General features: G+C 42.7%; 1 non-coding gene across 1 annotated transcript; it reads left to right on the plus strand.

The window, feature by feature from the left end:
* The first annotated feature begins 2,019 nt into the window (after positions 1–2,019).
* Positions 2,020–2,154, plus strand: LOC116906438. The gene has a single exon (XR_004388698.1). It is a non-coding gene; the product is annotated as a small nucleolar RNA SNORA17 (small nucleolar RNA).
* The last annotated feature ends 21,619 nt before the right edge of the window (positions 2,155–23,773 follow it).

The raw sequence follows: 23,773 nt of genomic DNA on the forward strand, positions 1-23,773 counted from the left end.
ATCCTAGTAAGAGCACCAGTGGAAGGGGAAGCCCCTGGGTCCTGCTAAGACTGAACCCCCAGTGAACTAGATTATTGGGGGAGGGCGACAAGGGGGGAGGATGGGGAGGGAACACCCATAAAGATGGGGAGGGGGGATGTTTGCCGGAACCGGGAAAGGGAATAACAGTCTAAATATATATAAGAAATACTCAAGTTAATAATAATAAAAAAAAAAAAGAAGAAGTTTGTTCGTTCCTAGGCTTCTAGTGAGAACAGGAACACAACTACTTCTGAATGGTTTTCAACTCTCTTGGGCTCATCCTATTACATTATAGAGTTGTAACCAACACTCATTAAAGTCATTCATGAGTTGCAATGAGTTTTATCTCTTTCTAGTTGACACTAATTTAACCACCTGTTAAGTTGTGTTTCACCCAGTATGGACACTCTCCCTGCTTCACAGAGTCAATGGCAGTGTGTGGCACACTCTGCTCAGTCTTCCAACAAAATAGCCCATGTCTTTGTCTTTGAGTAGAGTGGTCCCTAGTTCCCATCCAAGTTCTTGCATTCTGTGTGTTTGTGGCTGCCTCCCTATTTCTCCTGGGTCCTGTGATTCTCAATAGTTGCTTTCAATGGTTATCATCACTGTGCCTGCTTTTGCTGTTTGTGTCTTTACTGTATCTGGTTTTATTTTGTTTTCTTCGGTTGGTTGGTTAATTGATTTGGTGCGGCTTGTTTTATTTTGGTTTGGTTTGGTTTAGGGTGGGCTGGGTTGGGTTAGGTTGGGTTTTTCCTTCTTTCCTTACATCTTTGGGCAGGGTCTGAGTTTCTATTGTTGAACAGGCTCCCTTGAGCAGTTTTTCTGTAATTGGCACTTTTGTGTTGAGGGTTTGGGAAGCCGGCTCCTCCCACTCTGTCACCCTTTGTTAGCATGCTGACTTAGCTGAAGGGTCTTAGAGACTTCCCATCAAACCCCCTTTCTCCTTAGCAGCCAATTAGCTGCTTAATTTGGAGCTGTTGGACTTTACAATCTTCTAAAAACAATTTTTTTTTTACAGCTCAAGAGCTCACATATTAACTGAGCCAGACCTAAGCTCTTTCACCCTATTAGAAAAATAAAAGACTTTGTGGGAAAAGAGGGAAAAATATTATATACTGGAGCACCCTTACCTCAGGAAAAGGTGCCTTTTGATTAGGGAAGGCTGCATTCTCTCTGGGAAGCTACATGGTGATTTCAAACAGCCAGCCACAAAGTCAGCTATGACAATGGTTTGGTTACTGGGCTGTGGGCAGCTTTTCTATGTCAACTCTAATGAGAGAGGGATAAGCCCAGCTCCAGGTTAAATGGTGGGACTGGTAAACTGCATCTCTTCCTCTAGCTGAAGGGATAGGACATTGTTCTTTAAATCACCATTGCTCTCTTATCCCTGACCTTTCTGCAGTTGACGTGTCTACTCTTACAGAGTGGACTCATCAAAGAATGCTGTGGAGAACAGAACTCCACTTCCCCACAGGTAAAGAGGATGGCTTTTGTCTTCATACTTCACTTACTAGAGATTGGGGAATATGATGTCCTTATTTTGAGGTAATAACAAAAGTAACAGAGGGTCAGACATCATACCTGAGCCTAAAAACAAAAAAAAAAAAAACAAAACAAAAAAAAACAAACAAACAACAAAAAAAAAAAAACCTTCCCGCTATCCCTGAGCTTCTTCCCTTAGGGACAGGATGCTCGTTCAGCCCAGGGCCTCATCTGCAGAGTTTAGAGGAAACAGAATTCCGTTGATTTTTCCCCCTAAAGAGTCTGTGTTCCCATCTGTTGTCATCTTAATGTTGGTACCTCTCCTCCCCCTTTATGTATCAAAACCTGTCCCTGGTGAGTCAGTTCTAAGAAGTGTTGCATTCAGAAGGTAATTAAATCTTAAGGGTAAAGCCCTCTCGGTCTAGCGGTGTTCTTATAAGACATCTATGGGGTTTTGGGTGGCACCATCCCATAGGCTAACGTCCTGTTCTGGGCTTAATAAAACGGATAGAGTGTCCTGCCCCTAGAGGAATTACAGGTGTGGTAGCTGCTGGGTCACATCTGCTTCTGTAGGTGGCAGAGAGAAGAGAGGCTATGTCTGTGCTCAGTGTTCTGGCCTGTGAACATCTGAATGGTTTGTAGCTTAACATTCCCTGAACAAAAGCAAGCCTAAGGCAACCACCAGTCTAGCACCAGGGTACCCAGACAGGGATCTAACCTGACATGATCACTAGTCAGGTGCCATGCAGACCTCAAGGGAGCAAGCTGGAGACTACTAGAAGAACCTCAACTGAGACCACCCGCTTCATGCTGAAGTAAGCCCAAGACAGGGCCCCTTGGATGACCCAGGCAAGGAACACACCCAAGACAACCACCAGACTAGCACGCCAGGGATTGAACAGAGGGATAGCCTGAGAGGACCACCAGACTGGGACTGTAAATACCTCAGGGGGTAAGGGGTGGGAGAGACCATGCCCAAAATTACCCCTGCTTAGTACCATAATGCATGAGTGCACATAGCACTCCTGAGACCACTCGTGAGATGACCTCAGACACTCAGAGACACCAGGTGCCACTAAGAGAAGAGGAGCAAGTAAGTAGCAGAGAAATGACAGAGAAAGAGAAACAGAAGGATGTGGGCACAATGAAGAGAGTAGTGAGGAACAGCCTAATGTGAGAAGCCAGTGATGCCACCTGGGAACATGGTAGCATCCTGGCTTGTGCTAACATCAGGGGCCACATTTGGCTCCATGGCCCTGCATCAGCAAGTGTCTATTACAACCGAAGGCCAGACAGACATCCCTGGTCTGGCAGCATGGGAAAGAAGAATTGCTCTTCTCTACGCTTGCCCCTTGCCACCTACAGCAGGCCAGAGAGCTGGCCCAGGGCTCATGAGAGTAGAAGACCTGGCCTGTCCCTCAACAGCTGCAACACAGAGGGGGCCTTGCACATCGCCTGGGCAGCAGGACAGACCTAGCTGTGGTTGCAGGGGTTGCTGGTGAGCCAGACCTGAGGGAGAGTGAGTAGGAGAGCTGGTGGGCTGATCAACTCAGATACCTCTCAGTCCCAGATGCAAGGCTTTGAATTGGCTCACCCCAACATCTACCCTATCAGTGAACTCCTAGACTAGAGTGCATGAAGGTGCTGGTCCTTCAGATCTAATATTACAGGATCTCCTTGACACAGGACAACAACAGGATATCTAAGACTCCTAGTGAGATTCCAGTATTGATAGAGCAGCAGAAGCCAGAGGCCTCATACCAGACCAATGAGTCATTGCAATAAACATTTGCAAGCACAGAAGTGTGGGCAAAGGGTGTACTGTCAGACATACAGTGTCTGACACATTACAGCTTCCACAATGAGATTTGTTTTCTGTTGAGAGTTAAGTTGCAAAGGTGGAGGGCAGGTATGAGGGGAGGGAAAGATGAGTGTGATTGGGTGCATGATGGGAAACTCATGAAGAACCAATAAAAAGGGTTTTGTTTAAAAGGGGGTGGCTGAGCTGAGCACAGACATTCATCTATCTCTGCTGCTGACTGCAAATGCAATATTACCCGCTGCCTTAAGCTCCTGCTACCATACCTCCACTGCGATGCTGGACCGCACCCTGAAGCTGTGAGCCAAAATAAATGCGTTCATTATGAAGCACTTTTGTCAGGGCTTTTATTCCAAAAAGGAACAAAATACAGGCGATCCCAAAATCTTATGTCAAAACCAGTCTGTGACAAAGCAGATACCCAGGGGTTGTCTCTTCCCCTATCAACCTGTCCTATCAATAAGTGTGCTTTGCTTTGGAAGGCACTTGGGTCATCTCACAAGTCTTCCAGCCATGGGTCACACACAAGTCAAGCATAGGAGACACCATAAGATTGTCCTCCTGAATTCTGTTCCTTTTATTGCTCATGCATTCTTACCAAATTGTATCTATCCAACTCTGTACTTAGATCCTTGACAATAGCAAGTGCCCAGGTGAGAAAGTCACTGGAAATAGGCTTAACAGCATTGTTTCGTTTTCTTCAAATGGCATGCTGCACTCTCAGATCTCGGTAACATGCCAGCACCAGTTGCCACCATACAGGAAGTCTACCATTACATTTGCAGTCATGGCTGCATATTAGGTCATCAGAGTGTTTTCTAAGGGCAGTTCCACTTCCGGGACGTGCCTGGAAGTTGTATGCTATTTCCAACACAGGCCGCTGATGACCCAGGCTGTTTCCTCTTTAGAGGAAATTGATATTCCAGCATATTAAATAGAAAGAATGAGGGATAAGAGTTTGTGTGTGGTGGGACTCCGCTCCTGATTTGGTCATTAAGTATATTTATTTGTTTGAATCACCACTTGAAGGCTGCTGTGCGATGCACATTTGTTTTAAAACCCCAAATAAAAACAAAACGTGCAAGCCCAAGGCCTTTCTCATTCTGATGTTGAAAGTGTATATGCAATTTAGAAAAATGTTGGCCATATGTCTCGCTCTGATATCATTGAAGGGTTTGTTGTTTAGCGAGCAGTCTTCCAAACTTGTAAGCCTAGCATGAACTTCCTGGATCTCCACCCATATTTCCTCTTAAGTCCACAAAGCTGGCAGCCAAAAGCTAATGAATTCCGTACTCAGCCTGGGGCATCACTTTGGTACCACCTACCCTAGAGTTCTCCTTTGAGCTCCTGAAGAGCAGAGAAAATGATATCGATGGCCCCCCAGAGAGGGATGAAGCTATACCCAGCCATTTACAACACTATTCCCATCCCATAAATCCATAATCCATTACAAATATTCAGCCCTAGATCTTCATCTTTTCCCAGAGTTGAAGGTACTTTCTGGGCTTGCTTCTCCCCTTTCTCTTCTTCTTCCCCTGTCTGGGTGCTGTCCCTGCCAAGAGCCACTAAGAAGCAGATGCCCTTGGGCCTGAGAGTAAGAATCGCAACCTCACTAGGAGTTGGGGGTGACCTGGAACAGTGACAGAAGGGGCATCATGTCTAGTGTGCCACTGTTGAATCTAAACAAGACAGCTTAGAGGCACGTTGCTAGCTCTGTACTTTGAAGCACCAACCCTTTCATGACCCCAGAGTAAAATGAATACAAAGCTCTGCTCCTGGGCCTCTTTTGCCCTCCCCTAACCAGGTGACCTAATGACCTGCGACAGAGCCACGTGGGAGAATTTCTGAGGAACAGCAATTCGATTTCTCAAGACACATCCCAGTGGAATAACTGGCATAGTGCAAGAGTCAGCCTTAAGTCTGCAGCTTCAAACAAGCTCAAACCTGCACCTGGTGTGTGACCAGGCAGGTCTCTGAGTGCTGGCCTCAACCACTTCATGTCTGAGATGAAACCGCTTTGATGGTAACTTTCTCATGTGAATTAGGGGTGGGCGACACGGAATACATATCACAGTGTCCTCTGTGTAGCCAGCGCTTACACGGTGCCAGCCACCCTGACACCCTTTAATTAGAGACCCCTTTCTGTAGAATTCAAAGTGGCCCTAACCTTACTTAATGGTATTACTGTGTGATAACACATAGAAGTGTGATGTGGACACAGAAATGCCATTCATTGTCACTGTCACATGGAGAGAAAAAAAACAGCTTCATAAATAAGCACCTGTTGTTTGATGGCAAAAGAAAAAAATCTAAAGACCTTTGGCCATTTGGTTTGGTTTATATTTGGAAGATAAAATGCTTAGAAAGTCAAGCATGTTGACTCATGCCTGAAAACTCACACTGGATAAACTGAGACAGGTGGATTGTTCCAAGTCTAAGGCTAGCTTAGGCTACGTTACAAGACTGACTCAAAGAAAAGATGTTTCTAATTTATTATTATTATGATTATTTATGATGGGGTAGGGTGGGAAAATGGCACCGAGCTATATGTGGGGGCTGGAGAACAACTTTATAGCTCTGGTTCCCTCTCTCTACCTTCACATGGGTTCTGGAGAGCAAACTCAGGTCAGCAGGGTTGCATAGCAAGCACTTTTAGCCAACGAGTCTTCTCACTTCCCCTCATCATCTGCTTTTTAATACCATGGAGGAATGCTGTTGCAAAACTAATACAGCATCCAGATAAACCTTAAGGCACGAGGAGATGCAAGGAAAATAACCAGCTTTTGTCTCTGTGTGATGTGACGGAGGTGAAGTGCTACTCTACATATTTTTGTATTTATTAGCAATTTTACAAATTCTGCATTAATAGACAAAGGGGTTTTAACATATTAGTTCCTTGTTTATAGAACCATCTTTCCATGGGGATCTGTAGTAGTAGAGAACCTGGGCACAGTAAGGAATTTTACAATGGTTAACATCAGCTCTGACACCTTCAGATCCACGGCACTTAACCATGCCAGTGGTGACTAAAATTTTATGATCGATTATGGAAAGGCTGGCAAGTATTTACTAGATCAATGAGTAATTCCATTGAGATGACATTTTTGTCATAGCAAAGATGTCCAATCCCCATAACATTGTCTGAAATTGAAGGGGAAAAAGTCTCAGGGCTGGACAGTGCTAGAAGGATAGAGCTGGAATAGTCCTGAGCATGTGAACCCAAAGGCTGTGAGTCCAGCTTACAGCTCAGTCTCCATGTCTACCGCTTTACCATTCCTGTTCGTCTGTACTCCTAAGCAGTACCACTTAGATGAAGATGTGCAAAAGCTGAGTGTGGGTGTGTCTGACCTGGAGTCTCAGCCACTGCCAGATGGCAGCCTGGAACCCCAAGAGGCCTCCACCAGGCTCTCAAGGCCTCTGCCTGCTTGTCCATCTTTGGTAGACATGATCACTCACTTCCTCTATGTAGCTGTGCCCATTCACCATCCCTGTCACCTGCTGGGATCCTGGGCTCTCTGGTCTGACCTGTTAACTCGTTCTGGTTGCTTCTGCTCCTTCCACTATATCCATTGTTTTCAGCCAGTAGGACAGCCTTGCTCCTCAGTCAGATCAGGTCAAGAGCCATCTACTGAGGGACACCGTTCCTCACGACTCAGTGAAAGTTCCTCTAACACTCTTCTGGTTCCCTTCTTTGGGAGGTTCATTTATTTTTACAGCTACTCCATCAGTACTGCTGACTTGGTCTATGCCTGCTTCCCTCCCTCACTGTCTTATAGGACAGCAAGCTGCAAGTGCATGAGTGTGCTTGGGAAACCCCAGGCATTCATTAAGCACTTGTCAGGCAAGTCTTGTCTTGCATGCGGATTGCAAATGGCCAGGTATGTATTCATCTACACAGGAAACTGATTGTGTTCATCTATACGGGAAACTGTGAATAAAATGGATTGGGGCTGGAGAGGTGGAGAAAGGCTTTAAAGCACTTACTGCTTTCCCCGAGGACACAAGTTTGTTTCCCAGCACCCACATGATGGCTAACATCAACTGTAACTCCAAATCTGGGTATCCAGGGCCCTCTTCTGACTTCCACAGGGAGCAGGAATGCATGTGGTGCACTTTCATACATGCAAGCAAAACACCCACACACATAAAGAAAAATTAATCAATGCCTTAAAATTTGCTTTTCTTCTCTGGGCTACATATGAAACTCTGAGATAATGGGACAGCATGAAGTCAAAATGAAAAATTGGTGAGGTGAGGATTCCTTCAAGGTGACCTTAGGTGGCAGGATTTGTCCTAAAATGAAAGTAGGATGGGGCACATGTCTACACTGCCCTCAGCTGAAGGGCCACTCTCCCCCATCATGTTCTTGTGGAGGAGTCACCAGTGTGAAGGGACAGTTTCCTGCTGACCTTGTACATTGGCACCATACAGCAGGAAACTGTTGCTTTCATAAGGCAGCTACGTACTACATTCACTGGCCTGCTCTAGCTCCTTGTCTCTTCATTCTAGATCAGCTAAAAGCTGCAGTGGACATGGCCAAGAGCGAAGACATCCCTGGCTGCCTATTACTCCATGGGCTGCAGCCTAGCTCAAGACAGTGCAACTTTGAGTCTCGGTCAAAAGCAGTTGATAATAAAGAGGAAAATAAAAGAGGGTGAGGGAGAATAACCATAATACATTACATACATGTGTGAAACTGCCAAAGAATACAATCAATCAACTAAAAAACAATGAATGAGATGATAAGGCATTTACAGTAAAATCCTATTTCAGATCATTTAGTTGAAGTCAGTCCTCACCTAGAGCCACTTTTGCCTTATTAAATGTTAAGATGAATGAACTCTCACCTACGTTACTTTTTCATACCAAAACTTTAAAGGCTAAACTTTAAAGAACAACTGATTTCACACTCCTGGGTACTGTTTCTTATGGGTATTTCCCATCCGTGGGGGTCTTAGGGAGAAAGGTTCCTGAGTCCAGTGGAAATACTTCTCAGGTTGTACTGTCAATTACGGTTTTCCAACAATAGCTCATTTCACAAGATACACGTGTGTGTGTGTGTGTGTGTGTGTGTGTGTGTGTGTGTGTTGTGTGCGTATATATGTATGTGTGTGCGTGTGCGCACACATGCGTGCATACATGGGTGTGTGCATTGTTCTCTGTGTTTACACACCTCTGGTATGCCCTAGGCCAATCAGGAAGCTGTCACCGATTTCATAATGGCCCCTCTTAACTTATCATCTGTGAGTGATGATTTGTCGTTCTTGCTGAATGAGTGAATATCTAACAGAAAGTGAGAAAATCAGCCGTTTCTACTAAGGAAAACAGTGGCTGGAGCTGTGCTTCCCTGACAGCTTGGGAACCTGAGGTGCTGAAAGGTTGGGTGACTTCCTTAAAGAAATGTTCTGGGACGTGGGAGGGTCCTGTACCTTGTTCAGCTGCAGGTGGTTGTCGTTCTTGGGGCCCCACTTGAAGACTCTCTGATAATGCTTTCTACTCATTTAGTCACCTTAACTTTTAACTAGTCTACACATTACAATTTTACTCATTGACAGTGCACTACTCGATATTTTCTGTAAATGCTTCATACTCATTTCCTACCCCAATAAGCCCAGACAGTCTCCAATTTTCTTCCTACGGCTACAGGCAAGCTTTATTTGAAGCACATAAGTGAAGTCATGCACTGGGTACTATTTCTTGTGTGTCTGCCTTCACACCGTGTTACAGTCTTGAGGCCCCATCCATGTTAAACCTCCATTCACTATCTTTAGTTACTACATGTTGCTTGCTGTTCACACGTTTATGGATGTGGGGGTTGGTTCCCATCTTTGTTGCATGGGTGCACACTGCAAGTCCACTTTTCTGTTCCCCTGTGCTGGTGCTCAGCAGTGCAGTGTGATGGTGCAGTGGGGTGGTTTCAGCCATGGTCAATCTTTGCCCTCCCCTCCTTCACTCCTGTCTGCCTCTTGGTTTCATTGCACAGGATCCTGCGCCATCCCACATGCCGCCACTCTGACTCCCCCGCATTTCATTTTCTTTCAGCTTTTTTATGTTCTTGCTCAGATTGTTCTGTTTCCATATCTTGTTGGCCTTCTCTGGCCCTATCGCCAGTCCATGCTCAGTCCCCGAGTCTGTTCAATCAAGTTTCCTGTCCAGTACTGCACTTGTCCCTTCTAAATCATCATTGAGATTCCCTATGCATGAAATAACTTTAATGATGCTTTCATTTACTTCCTTGACCATAGTTTCTAGAATTCCTTAAGAATCTTTATAAACAACTTTGCAGTTTTTGTTTGCCAAATTCGGTAGCAGGACCGATCATTGTGGCAAAACTGGAAATGTGTCCTCAATGTTTATTTATTTCTATGAAGCATAGAGGCATATAAATTATTGTTAAAATAATTCAGCTAAGGAAAGTCAAAATGGAAAGGTCTATTGAAAAAAATGCTTCTGAGGCTTGCATTTGGACTCTTGTTATTCTCCTGATTTCATTCAGTTTCAGCCACCTTTTCGTACGAAGGTCCTGAGTCCTAGAGCACATGACTAGGGGAGGAGATGTCCCATGTGCGGCTGGGTACAGCAGCCCTGCGGTTTCTCAGAAATGAATACTGATTGACAGAGTTTATGGTCAAAAAAAATTTCCTGTGATTTCCGCCTAATTTTGACTTGATTTTGATCTCAAAAATTAATGTCATAAATGCCTGCTCCCTAGTTTCTCTCTCAGTGTAGATAGCTTTCATTCAGTTGAGAGGCTTATGGGCAAATCCTCCTGATATGCTTCCATAATGTGCAAGGCTGTGCATCCTAAAACAGCAGGTCTCTGATTCCTAGCTTGTCTTTTCTAGTCTGGGCCAATGGACGGGTTTGGGGGCAGGAGGGAGGTCAGGCACCTCAAGCAGACACATGAAATGAATGACAGTTTCAGATGAAGTGGGCTTAGCAGCCAGGCCTTTTGGCATTCCTTTTTTCTTTTTTTTTTTTCAAGTAATCTAATTTTCTAATCATTCTTCTTTCAACTTCTTGTCCAGATTCATCCTGGAGACTCAATTTCCTGGTTCAGTGGGGAGCGTTTGTGCATGGCCGACTCCACAGTGACCCTGTACAAAGGACAGCTATAGTAGACCTGCAGGTGTCTATAATCTCTTCAGTTGAAACAAACTAAGGCAGCTGGAAAGTAGTCAAGAGCACCCCAGCTCAGCCCATTTGCAACCAGCTAGTCTCAGCTTCTCAAACTGACAGCAGGATGTAATTGTTCTACAGGCAAAGGCACAATTGTTCCAACTGTGGAGGTTTGTGGCCTAAGGGCTCTACTGGGACAGAAATCTGAATGCAGGCTCTCTGATCAACACACATTGCTTCTGTCTCTGTCTTTTCCTGTTTTTCTTCTTTTGCCATCTCCTTCTCCCCCTCTCCCTCTCATTCTTGCCCTGCCCCTTGCTTTCCATAAAGAACATTTAATTTTTTTAAGGTCTCAGATGTAAATGACCTTTGGTAAACTCTTTCCAACCAACATTTTCATTTCCTTGTTGAAAAAGAATCTCCATGAAAAGTATTTCCCTTCTATAAACCTTTGTCTGTTGCATATCTGAGAGGAGGAGGAGGAGGAAGAGGAAGAGGAGGAAGAGGAAGAGGAAGAGGAGGAGGAAGAAGAAGAGGAAGAGGAAGAGAGGGAAGAAGAAGAAAAAGAGGACCTGGGCAAGCAGGAAATGGGAATTCTAATTGATCCAGAAGAAATGAATCAATTTATGCATTTGCCAATTGCATAAAATGAAATGCAGGTTTTGGAGACACAAAATATTGAGCAACATGGAGGAAAGTAGCATTTTTGTGTCAGATAGCATTTAATTCCATTTTTATGAGATTTTTTTTTCTACATTTAAAGAGTCTTACCTTTTTAACTTGAAGAAAACCCATTTTTTTTCCAGCATGGTTAGTGATTAAGAAAGGGTGCTTGGAATCATACACTCATGAAGTTTTAGCTAATTAGGCAGAGCAGAGGACTTACCCTTGGAGGATGGACTTTGGGCGCATGGGTGTGGGCACTTTATGGAGGTACTGATATGTGTGATGTCATAAGACATGGGACAGGGTAGACATTCTGAGTGTGTGTTGACAGTGCATGATAAAGACTATAAGGCAAGGCTACATAGCACCTTAGAAACTGTTTTGTTCACCCCTGTAACACTCTATAGGTAGGTAATCTATACAAGCACTGTTTCCCTCCTATGTACATTGAAGATATCTCAGTGGTCAAGAACGCTGACTGTCTTCAAAAGGACCTGCGTTTGATTCCGGGCATCTACATGGCAGCTCATAACTGTCTGTAACTCCAGTTCCATGGGATCCAACACCCTCTTCTGAGGGCACCAGGTACATACAAGGCATATACTCAACACAGAGACAGGTAATATAAATAAAAACACACCTTTAACAAGAACTTGACTGACTTGTCAGACCCTTTTTAATGCAGGGTTAGGGAATTTTCCATAAGGGTTAGATAACTTCTAATATAATTGGTAAGAACAAAGTAGTCACACTAGTACAATTTTGAGTGGCTGCTAGGTTAGTTTCATTTTATTTGGGGAGATCTTGAAGAATTTTAGAAACCAGCTAAGTTTTGGCCTTGTTATCTCTTCTAGCTAGGCGTCCCAGGAGCTGACACAGCTCCAGAGTTACACTGCCTAAGTCAGGGCTGTCACAGACTAAAGAACTATTGTCAGTGTCCCTCTCTAAGGAACCCAGTATACTTATTGGGGAATTGAACATGTTTATTCCCTAGGTTTTTAGTCTTATCACTATCACCTTCTACATGTAGTACCAAAAATGTTGCTGAACATTTTAATTAAATTCACTTATATTAATACTTCATAAATGTAAAGAAGTTCTCCACCAGGTATTTGGAATAAAGTTTTAAGTGAAAATGACAAGTGCAGAGTTAAAAATAAAAGACTTATTTAAAAAAAAAACACACACACCTTTAAACCAAGAAAATGATACTATAGCTTCTTGATTTATTTAAGAAAATATTGTTTATAGTGAAATAAACTCAAATATATGTACATATTTTTCTATTCACATACATATACATATAAATACCAATTTTTCTTCAACTCAAATATTCAGATAAGGTGTTGTTGATTCAATTAATGTTTGGTAATAATTAATCATGTTAAAAATTGGTTGTTTTGACTCACTGGATATGAAATGTTTTATGGCATTTAAAATTTGAAAATGTTTCCTGATTTAAGGCCAAGAATTTAGTTCTGCTCAGTAAACATCACGTGTGTACTGTGAGCACATGCTCTCCATTTAGATCTGATATGCTATAAATATCAATTAAAACTAAGAGGTTGAGAACCTTCTTCCACCATACATGCGTATGCATCTGTACATGGATGCATAGTGCAAGTATGTGTGTGTGTGTATGTATATATCTTGTACAGGTATATGTATGTTTATGTATTTGTGCATAATATGTGTGTTTGTGTGTGTGTAGTGTAGGGATATGTCTGTGTGTGTATATATCTGTGTGTGTGTCAGTGTGTATGCGCAGAGTTCAGGTATTATGTGCGTATGTGCATAGTACATGCAGGTAGGTGTGTGTGTGTGTGCGTAGTGTAAGTATCTGTATGTGTGAGTATATCTGTACTTGCATGTGGAGAACAAAGATCAACATTAGTTTCTTCCTCTACTGCTCTGTACCTGAATCTAGAACTCACCAGCTCGTATAGACTGGCTGGCCAGTCAGTCCCAAGGACGCTGCTGTCTCTCCCTGTTCAGCACTGGGATTAGAGATCTACAACGCTGTACCTGAATTTTACATGAGTGCTAGGGATCCAAACTCAGATCCTCAGCTTGTGCAGCATGCATGTTTCTAACTTAGTCATTTTCCTTAAGAGACTAATGATTATCTTTAAATAAATTCAAATAGACATTTATGTGTATGTGATCTGTAAATTACAGTTTTTTTCTTAAACTCAGGTATTCAAGTAGCCCAATTAATTCGAGTGTTTTAATAAAGATCAATCACAGCAAAAAATGCCCTATTATATAAAATTATTTATGTAAAATCACTTAAAATTTGAGAGGATTGCTTATTTGCTTGTTGTTTGTTTGTTTATGGGCCTGGCCTATGCCCTCCTTGGTAAACACCCTGTATGGGCTATGAGGAGTTGGACATGGTGGCGTATGTCTGTGATTTAATGTAAAAGACTGAGGTTAGATGATTGCCCAGGTTCAGTGTGGCTACCAAACAAAACCCAAATTAGAAAAGAGAGAAAACAAAATCTGTAATCAGATGTAACATCCTACATACATCTATCAGTCAAAGCAGTCGACAGCTTTGTCCCTGGTGTCTCTTTCTGTCACATTCTCCCCAGTCTCATCAGTTGCTCCAGAAGCAGAAAGACCTGCATGGCTTGACTTTAGGATTCAACTAACTCCATGAGACTCAAAGTGGAGCTGCTATCTGAGTCTCTGTTGGCCCCTGATTCTTAGCCACAGCTTTCAGTGTGTGTGCATGCCCACCTCCAGTCGGTGCGATGTGAAAGTCTAGTCTGGCCACGCTTTAGGGTTCTATCTTTCCTCTTCTTTCCAAGGTCCTCGTATTTCTTTTGTTCTTGTTTACCCTCGCTTCCTGAACCTGGGTCCTCTAGACAAAAATCCAACTTATTCGTAGAGTTTTAGCATTCCCTATCTTGCCCTGTTCTCACCGTAAACAAGTAGTCCCCTGACCTTCACATGCACACCAACACACACATACATGCATGCATGTGAATAATAGATAGAAATAAATAAATGTAATGAGAACTTTCACGTGATTACATTTAAAACCTTACTTTTCTTATTTTAAGATATAACTTTATTCTTTAACTCTGTGGCTGTAGAGGTGGGTGCTTTCGGAGGCTTCCCCTGGGGCTGGAGATACGGGTTGTTGTGAACTGTCTTCTGTGAGGTCTGGAAATGGAGCGCAGGTCCTCTGAAAGACCAGGACTTTCTCTTAAACGCTGAGCCTGAAACTCTCTCTCTCGCCACTTTTGTTTTCCTCCCTCTTTGTGATCCCTCAGCTCCCTTCCTTCTCCACACCCTTCCCATCAATCTGGCACAGAGATTTGCCCATAGTAGGTCCACAACACGTGTTAATTAGAAACAGTGATGACTTCCATTCTCCAGTGTTTCTTCTTTTAAACCATTGGTTCTCAATTTATGGGTCAAGACCCCTTTGGGAGGGGGGGTGTTAAACTATCCTTTCACAGGGGTTACCTAAGACCATCATAAAATACAGATATTCATTATGATTCATAACGGTAGCAAAATTCCAGCTATAAAGCAGAAAAAATAATAATTTATGGTGGGGGGTCATTATAACATGAGGAACTATATTAAAGGGTCACAACATTAGCAAGGTTGAAAACAACTGCTTTAAACAGACAAGAACACTAAGGGCTGTCCATTCATTCTCTTGCAGACTAAATGCTAATGATAAAAACCACATCCAACAGTTGCAGAAGGATTTTGTCTTTCATTGTTTCGAGCTGGTTCTACTATATTCACTGTGAAATTATAATGTAAATTAAAATGACTGTTTTTTTGTTTTCACGGAGTTAATGCTACTCAAAATTGACTTGCAGAACAATGGCACTTTGCACATCGTGAATGGAAGTATTGAATACTCCCGTAACCTAACTATTATCGTCAATGGCTGAAGGCTACAGGCGTCTGTGGATCTTTCTACAAAGGATTTTCTAATTCTGGCTATTATGGAGAGGGATTTATAGTAAAATGACAGATGCTAAAAGCTGCAGGCTTCCTGCCCTTGTTCATGGAACATGTCCAGCCAATGATCCATACATTAGATTACATAGATGTACGTTAAAGTACAGGCTCCAGAAACAGAAAGGATGGCTAATGACAGTGTTGGCTTGACTGTTGCATGAAGACAGCCAAGAATATTTAAAAAGAATCCCCAAAACACAGTCTCTCTCTGTCTCTATCTGACACACTCACACACACACACACACACACACACACACACACACACACACAACTGACTTTTGAGGGAGTACATGGAAAGGAAAGCAGAGGGAAGGCAAACAGTACAGAAGGTTCCTACTCAATGTATGTGTCAGTTAATACCTATGGCTCTTTGGTGTGTTAGGTTGTACTCAAGGCAAAAAACGTCTGCAGTGGAGGGTCACAGAATTTTTAGCTACAAATCCACATAGAGGTTCCTGGATCATAGTCTTAAAAGTACAACTGCCTTGTGAAGACCATAAACTTTGGTTTTACTCTTTCCTCAGGCCTTAGGATATACAAAAAAGTAACTAGAGTAAACATGGGTAGTCCCGGGAGTTTAGACTGTGAGGGTCACGGGGCTGCTTCTGTCTTATAGATACCGCTTAGAATGTTCGCAAAGAAAGGTCAGTCTTCTAAGTGCTTCACTAGGCAAATAAATCACTTTATATGTCTCTGGAGTATTTTTCTAATAATACACATTTTTATGGACCCAGGAAAAGGCCTGCATCTCAGTACCAAGAGTTTTGTTACACAGTTTAAGGAAATGGGGCCCCTGCATCCCTGAATGCACATTGGTACCCAACACTGCTTCAGAAGTAGGAGACAGGCCTTGTAGACCATCAGAAGTCTTCACACTTGTGGATCTTAGGATCCATGCACTGAGGGAGTCGGCAGAGCAGCTCTGGACACAGACACACTTCCTTTTCCATTTGGGCTTACTACTTAAATGGAAGACAAGACAATCTTCTAATACAGATGTATCTGTATCTGTATATATATCTTTTTCAGGTGACTTCAGAACTGATTGTTCAGGGGTGAGACTGCTTTTAAAATACCAAAGGATCTGGGAGGAAACATCACAAGCTGTCTGCTCATTCCTCAGTCTGAGTTTCCCCGGGGTCACAGCTCTATATACAGACAAAGGTCTCTGTGGGGAGGGCACTGGCATCAAAGACTGAGAATCCAATGGATATGTGGATGTTGCCTAGAGGTAACGTCTTTTATTTTTCTGTCTGCGGTGCCCTTTAAGCCATGTAGATGCTGCTCTACTTTGAGAATCATCTGTGATGATAACTGGACTTTAAGCAAGTCTTTATCATCTATGCCTTCAGTCTATGCCTGGTAATGGTGTACATGTCATTATGTGGACCTTGGCAGAATTTCTAGTGTTTCACAGGAGCCGTTGTGCTTGAGGAGGCTGGGAGATCTGGGCTTAGTGTGTAGCTCTCCGGATACTTGCAAGGCCTCCTGCTTATGCCCAGGAATGACATCATTGACATTTGATTCTGATGGCTGCTGCTGGTAGACTTCTGAAAGGATGGGGAGGAAAGAAGAGAATCCCCCTGCTGAGTCCAGATGGGGTTTGTTTGGGTCTCAACTTCCCAGCCAGTACTTCTAATTGGTGAACTTGGCATTAGGAGGTAGACTGTGGTCCAGGTCATTTGGAGGCTTACATAAATCTCTTCCTTCAAAAACAGAGATGAAAATAACTTTTTTACCTTCAGTCATCAATTACTGAATGGTAAAGTAATATCTTTTTGAAATATTCATTGCTGGCAACAACTGACTGTACTGTTTTCTGTGTGGAAATGAAGGAACCCTCCTCAGGTTTATGATCTTTACATATCCAAACACACAATGCTCTAATTAAATATGTACTTACAACTCCAAGCAGATACTCCAGCTGCTTTTTATAAATTAACTCTACTCAGATAATAACAAAACTTCCTTTTCTTAATATGGAGCATGTGTATGCTTTGAGGGAGCTCCACAAAGCTCCTCGGGGTTGAACGTGTTCCCTATTTCCTGTGTGCAATGGAATCAAGCAGAACAGTGGCCCAGATGCCAATGGACCCCATCATCCATGACCACGTGCATGTCAACTTTCAACAATGGTGCCTAGAGAACACAGCTGCCTTACTTTAGAATTATGAAACTTGTCCCTTTTTGATTGTTTTCCAGGAAGTAAACCTGTACAGTGTCTGTTGCCATCTAGCAGGCCATCTTGGTCTTAATGTTTAACTTTCTGAGGGTGAGAGCAGTGTCTGTGGGAGGTATGTTAGAGCCTCCATGCTTGCTAGCTGCAGAGGAAGCTCCGAATCTGTGGACACATCACTGGCTGGTCAAGTCCAGGATTAGAAACCCGAAGCCTCCTTTCCACATCCAGCTCTGCTCTTACTTTCCATGAACTAATCCACTGATGACTCAGAGAGTGTTTATCAGCACTAAGCACCTGCTGTTTTGTGGACTTTGGGGAATTTAGAAGCAAAGGACTCAAAAACCTGCTTCAATTCCAGAAAGATTCTGCAAATTTCTGCCCAGCTAATTTGACCACCGAGTCCCTGAAAAGTATAAAAATTGCTTTCTGAGCTCTTGGGGAAGAGAGACCTTGATTGATTCCCCAATTCTGGCAATATACCAAATCTTTCTAGTGCCTATAAAATGTACATTCTGTTAGGAGAGTTGTACTCTGTTATGGCAAACAGTAAATGTTACTCAAACAAAACTACTTCCACTGATTTATTCAACAAATTTTCTTTGTGTACCTACTGTTTACCCTACAGTGGTCTAAGCAGCTGGACTATGTCACTGAAGCAATTTGTATCCTATTGTTCCCATGCCCTGGACTCCCAGTATCTGCCTTTGGGAACTTCCTGGGCTCCCAGTATCCTCCTCAGAGAGTTCTGTCTTGTAGTGCAATGTTCCATCACCAGTGATGAGCAGAAGACCTTTGCCATCATCCTCAGATCAGGTGGTAATGCTGATGGAGCAGTCATTGAAAGAATGATTGCAAGCTGTTGAAGCTGCAGTTTCTAAGAAGTGACTTGGTGTACACAATGACTTCTTTGACATTTAACCACTTCTCCTCCAAGTTGACCGTAATAACTCAAAAATTCAAACTCTCACAAGTACTTCTTCAGAAAATAACATTCTGTCTATTTGTTGGGGTGAATCCTAAATTAGACTGCTGGCTGTAATTAGAGATTCTCTTTCTCTTTGGTCATGTCTGGGAACATTTTACTGCAATGACATATATAGTCAGAATGGTTATTCAGATTGACTTAGACAGCCTCCATCCCAAGGAACAGAGTGGCCTGTAGCTTTTACCTGTAATAACCTCCAACTTCTGTGTGAATGCAGGACTCCTAGTCTTTTACTGGGCCCTGCGCCCCAGCCAACTTCTCTGGAGATTTGACAGCATCTCTCCAACGGTCCTCAAAGTGGACTCCCCTCCTTGTATGAGTACCTAAACTGTGATTCCCCTGCAGTAATGATGGCTGTACAGTGAAATATAACCATGTCTTCTTCTGCCTCATTTAGAAGCTCAAGTTTGCCCTCCCCGTACCTGGGGAGGTATCCAGCAAAGTGTGGAGTAAGGATGTCAGGGAAGGGGGACCTAAGCTTGGTTTCGGGTCATCCTGCTCAGTCCCCTCCCAGCATGTTGTACAGTATCTCCAACTGGAAGGACAGCAGGACGCACATTAGGTTCTACCAGTCCTATCATCTGGTGGTGCCTCCAAAGAGCTCCCCAACACCTTTTCAGGCTAACGGTGGTCGTGTGAGCCCATAGGGCAGAAGACCAGGTTACCAAGTGGCAGCCTTCTAACAATTCCTCCACTGCTTTGACAGCTCCTTGCTCCTTTGTGGGGGAAAAATGTATTGACAATTTTTCCCCAAGAAAGAAAAATAATAAGACAATCTTAATCATCATCATCTTCTACTACTTCTTCTTCTTCTTCTTCTTCTTCTTCTTCTTCTTCTTCTTCTCCTTCTCCTTCTCCTTCTCCTTCTCCTTCTCCTTCTCCTCCTCCTCCTCCTCCTCTTCCACCTTATCGATGCAATTCCATTTCACTTTAAATGATCCAAATTATCTGAGAGTCTCACACTATTTTGTGTTCAGAGTATGCAGGAACAAATGCAGGAATACAAACCCTAGACAGGAGCTCTAGCCAGTGTTTCCTGGTACAGGGGAAATGGCAGTGCTTACCTTGGCCTGTCAGGAAACTCATATACAAGAGACATGCATGGTGCAGTATCCACATTCCAGGGAGATGCCTGACAAATGGGAATTTTCCTTCTCAGTTCCAGTCTTGGAATGATAAAATTAGAGTCAAATTCATTCTTAAGCAGTTACACGTGCTGTTAGAACACATTGGGAATATGGTTTTATTTGGGGGGTGGGGGAGGGTGTCTCAATTTATAGGAAAGCCCTGCAGAACTGTATTCATGAGTTCAATGTTCTGGACCAGGCGGGATTGGCATCTACCCTCCTGTGACACTTTATTTCTGTTTCATGAAGAAAGTAATACTGAAATGGAATATTCATCTGAGAAATACAACTGGTGTCTGCTGTAAGAATGCAGCTTTTTAAATCTATTCCAACTGGCTACAATGTGTTGTAAACCAATTCCTTCCCAAGTCCATCACACATAAGCCAAGAGTGAAGCCAAAGGCCCATTTATCCCTGTAGTTGAAAGAAGACAATAGAAGAAGTAGTGAGTTACCAACCTGGCCTGTTGATGATGATGTTGTTGATGATGGTGGTGGTGGTGCTGGTGCTGATGCTGGTACTGATGTTGGTGCTGGTGGTGGTGCTGGTGGTGGTGCTGGTGCTGGTGCTGGTGGTGCTGGTGCTGGTGGAGGTAGTGGTGGTGGTGGTGGTGATGATGATGATTATATGACAATGATGGTAATATTGATGGTAAGAAGGAGGAGAATAGTGGTAATAGTGATTATAACAGGGATGGTGGTGATGATGGTGGTGATGCTAATGATGACCAGGGTGGTGGTGGTGGTGGTGGTAGTGATAAAAAGATAATCCTCTTTATTTTGTTCTTGCTTTTCTTGTTATTTTTGTCAAGGAAAACTATGCTTAATAATATTTTTAAAGGAGCAAGGCTTTACATGAGGAGAGAGCTGGCACAGCAGTGTCTGATAATGCATCTGGTGACTTGGTGATTTAAAGTGGTGCTGTCACTCTGTTGGTCTTAACCATCAGAGACTTGACCTCAACATGTTATCTCTCATGAGTTTTGTTCTGCTTATCCAATGGCCAAGCTTCTGTATTGATCACTGTTCCCCTAGAAATTATTAATCTATCCATCACACAAGATGGGCACAATGTAGAGATCAATGCAGGCTGCAGGTGTTGGCTATATCAGGTTATCAGAGCAAAATTCACCGGACTGAACAACTCCAGGAGCAGTTTAGTTTTCCACAAGAGGTTGGAAGTGACCTTCACCCTGTGTGTGATGGGTGGTAAGCAATGTCTCTGGTCTCTTCTCTTCTGATATAAACCCATCTTGAAGGGTCTCCTCCTGACCTTATCTAACTGGGTCTCACCTCCAAGTTTCATTACTTTGGAAATCAGCTTTAGCATATGACTTCTGAGAGGACACTGGCCTTCCTCTCACAGCAGCAAGGTAAAGGTGAATTTGGGGACATAAGGTCATGGCTTATCAGTAAAATGCTGGCAATTCAATCGTGAGAACCAGAATTCAATTACCAGGACCTGTGTAAAAGGACAGGCATGCTATTGAATGCTTATAATATTGAATTTGTGGAGGCAGAAACAGGCAGATCCCTGGAGCTCCTTGGCCTGCAGTCTAAGCTTAATTGGATAGTCCCCGGCCACTGAGAGACCTTGTCTCAAAACCAAGGTAGCTCGCTCCTGATAAATAACACCTGAAATTGTCATCTGGACACCACATGCACACATGCACACATGCATGCCCCAATACACCCATGATAAAATTCAATCTTGACATCCATTTCACAAGTTTGTCTCTCAGAAATCTGAAAACATCTTAGTACTTGACGGTGCCTGCTAGACCAGTTTCTCCCACCCATTTTAGCCCGTGAGTTTCTCTTCTAAAGCAATTATGACAGCAATTTGAAGGAGATTGTTATTTCTATTTGTCTGGATTGATCGATTTTTTCTTTAAATTGCCTGTCATTCTTTCCAAACGCTGTAAGAAAAGCTCATAAAATGTGTCTATCGTGGGGGAAAAGGCATCAAGTTCAAAGCTAGAATCTCAAAAATCTAATTTGAACTTGCCCAAAGCACATGGCCTTGAGCAAGATTCTGACCCTCAGTATCCATAGGTGAAAGGAAATAATGCTCTCAAATTTTCAGTAAGATTATATGATAAAGGGTGGATTTAATTCTACGATAGTGTTTGGAAGGCAACTATCCTTAAATGTAGATATTAAATAAACGTGTCTCTCATTTCATTCTCAATATAACTATCACTTGTCTCTAACAAAGAATATTTTCTTTAGATGCTGTAAATAATTTTCAGTGGAAATTGTAAGCAGATTTGATGACATCATCATTATGAGAAGTAACAGCTAATTGTTAAATGGGAGCCACATAAATGGTAAAAATTCTATACTAGGAAGAATGAATTGAACAAAACAAAGGTGCCCAGGGTCACAGGGATATATTAACCACTTGTGCATTGCTGTGATAAAATGCTATGACCAAGGCAACTTATAAAAGACAGAGTTTATTTGAGCTTGAGATTCCAGAGGAGAGTCCATAATGGCAAGGGAGGCATGATAGCAGGAGGCCAGAATAAGAAGCTTAGGAGCTCACATCCTCAACATGAAGCAGAGAGACATGAAGCAGAGAGAGAAATGGGAGGAAGAACTGGAAGGTCACGCTATGAACTCTCAAAGCCCTCCACTAGTGACATGCTTCCTCTAGTGTATCACCTTCCAAGCATTGTCATCAACTGGGGATCAAGTGTTCAAAGATCTGAACCTAAGATAGACATTTCTCATTCAAAATACCCCAGAAAGCATCTATGGAGAGAAGATAATTGTTGTGGTAAGAGGTGTCCAGAGTTTTTATTAGGTGCATGATAAAAAAAAAATACACTAATAGGTTAATGGGAGACAGAATGAAAGACATGTAGATGCCTCCCAATTTAATTATGGGCTAGGATTAGCAAAGATTAAATTGCACTGAATTGTATGTTTAAAATGTCCCACTTAAGGGTTCTTGTTAATCATCCTTATCTTCAGGGCCTGTGTGTCTCTACTGGGTTTGTTGTTATCAACTCTACTTCTGTTGCAATCATGTATTTAGCCATCTCTCATCAATATGTAAAATACGAGTTTCTTTATACAGAAGGAGACTTGCCTCTGGGATGTCAAATGTTGTTGTTGTTTAATAGAACCAGTATTAACAACCGCCTGGCAAGCAGCTAGACACAAGAGAAGTTCTGCAGGTGAAGGTCATGAAAAGAAAAACAAACCCAGCTCTAAACCTCAGAAAGAAATAGCCAGTAAGCCTAATTAAATGCAGCTAAAATTAGATGTGATTTTTAAAGTCATACCTGCAATGAAAAGTTTTACAGCCAACTAAAGAAATCAGATAACTTTAAAATATAGAACTCAGTCTTCATAATTAACTTCAAAGCATAGAAGTGTATCTTTAATAAGTGGTATGATAAGTGAATTAATTTATTAGCATGTAGAAAGAAGCTGAGTCTCACAGACAGGGAGTGGCTAATTGTAGGAATGGCTTCCATTCCCTTGCAGATCCTGGCTTCGTTGGTGATTGATTTCCTGTGCAGGTTCAAGGGTGAAACACGAGTGCCGATTTGAAGTCTTTGTGTAAACATGTCTTTCTAAAGTGCACAGTTCATTCCAAAACAAAACAAAACCCCACCATGCGCGCGCGCGCACACACACACACACACACACACACACACACACACACACACACACACCATTTACGTTAAGTTGGTTTGTAAACTTGATTGAGTCAAAAGGCTAGGAAGAAATAAATGGTAGGTTTTATGTATCTTCTTTGTTGTGGCACTTGGGACTAGGGGCATGGCTTCACACATGCTAGGGCAGTTCTCTGACACTGAGCTACATCCTCGACCTTGAACTGAGCTTAAACAGCATCTGTCCTCCAGCTGGTATAAGTTATATTCACCTTGTAGTCAGACGTGAGAGAAAAAGTATGAGGAAAGGTACACTTCCTGCAAATGTGCCTCACTGCCCCAGGTTAGAACGGTGCACTTGGCAGTCTAAGACCCTTGCCTGCATGCACACCCTTCTCTGAACCAGGGAGTAAGCGCCTCCTTCCCCCAGCCCCTGCATCATATAGATTCTTTTCAATCTGTTCCACTTGCGACTGGGTATGGAAGCAAGAATGGTGGTTTAGTCTGAGCTGATTCTGAATGTGGGGTCAATAAGGCAAAACTGTGACCCAGGTGAACTTTTAGAGGGGATCCCCTGTTTACCATCGTATTCCTATGCTTATTCAGGCATTCTTATGATTAAAATCAGGTGTGTTATGGAAAGGGACATGAGCAGATGAATAATGAGTACATAACATAATCTGTCAATCAAAATAGACACACACATTATGCTCCTGCAAAGAAACTCTTCCTTTTCTTGATACCTATGAGAGGAAAC

The sequence above is a fragment of the Rattus rattus genome, chromosome 7, assembly GCF_011064425.1.
Source record: "Rattus rattus isolate New Zealand chromosome 7, Rrattus_CSIRO_v1, whole genome shotgun sequence".
NCBI classification, from domain to species: Eukaryota; Metazoa; Chordata; class Mammalia; order Rodentia; family Muridae; genus Rattus; species Rattus rattus.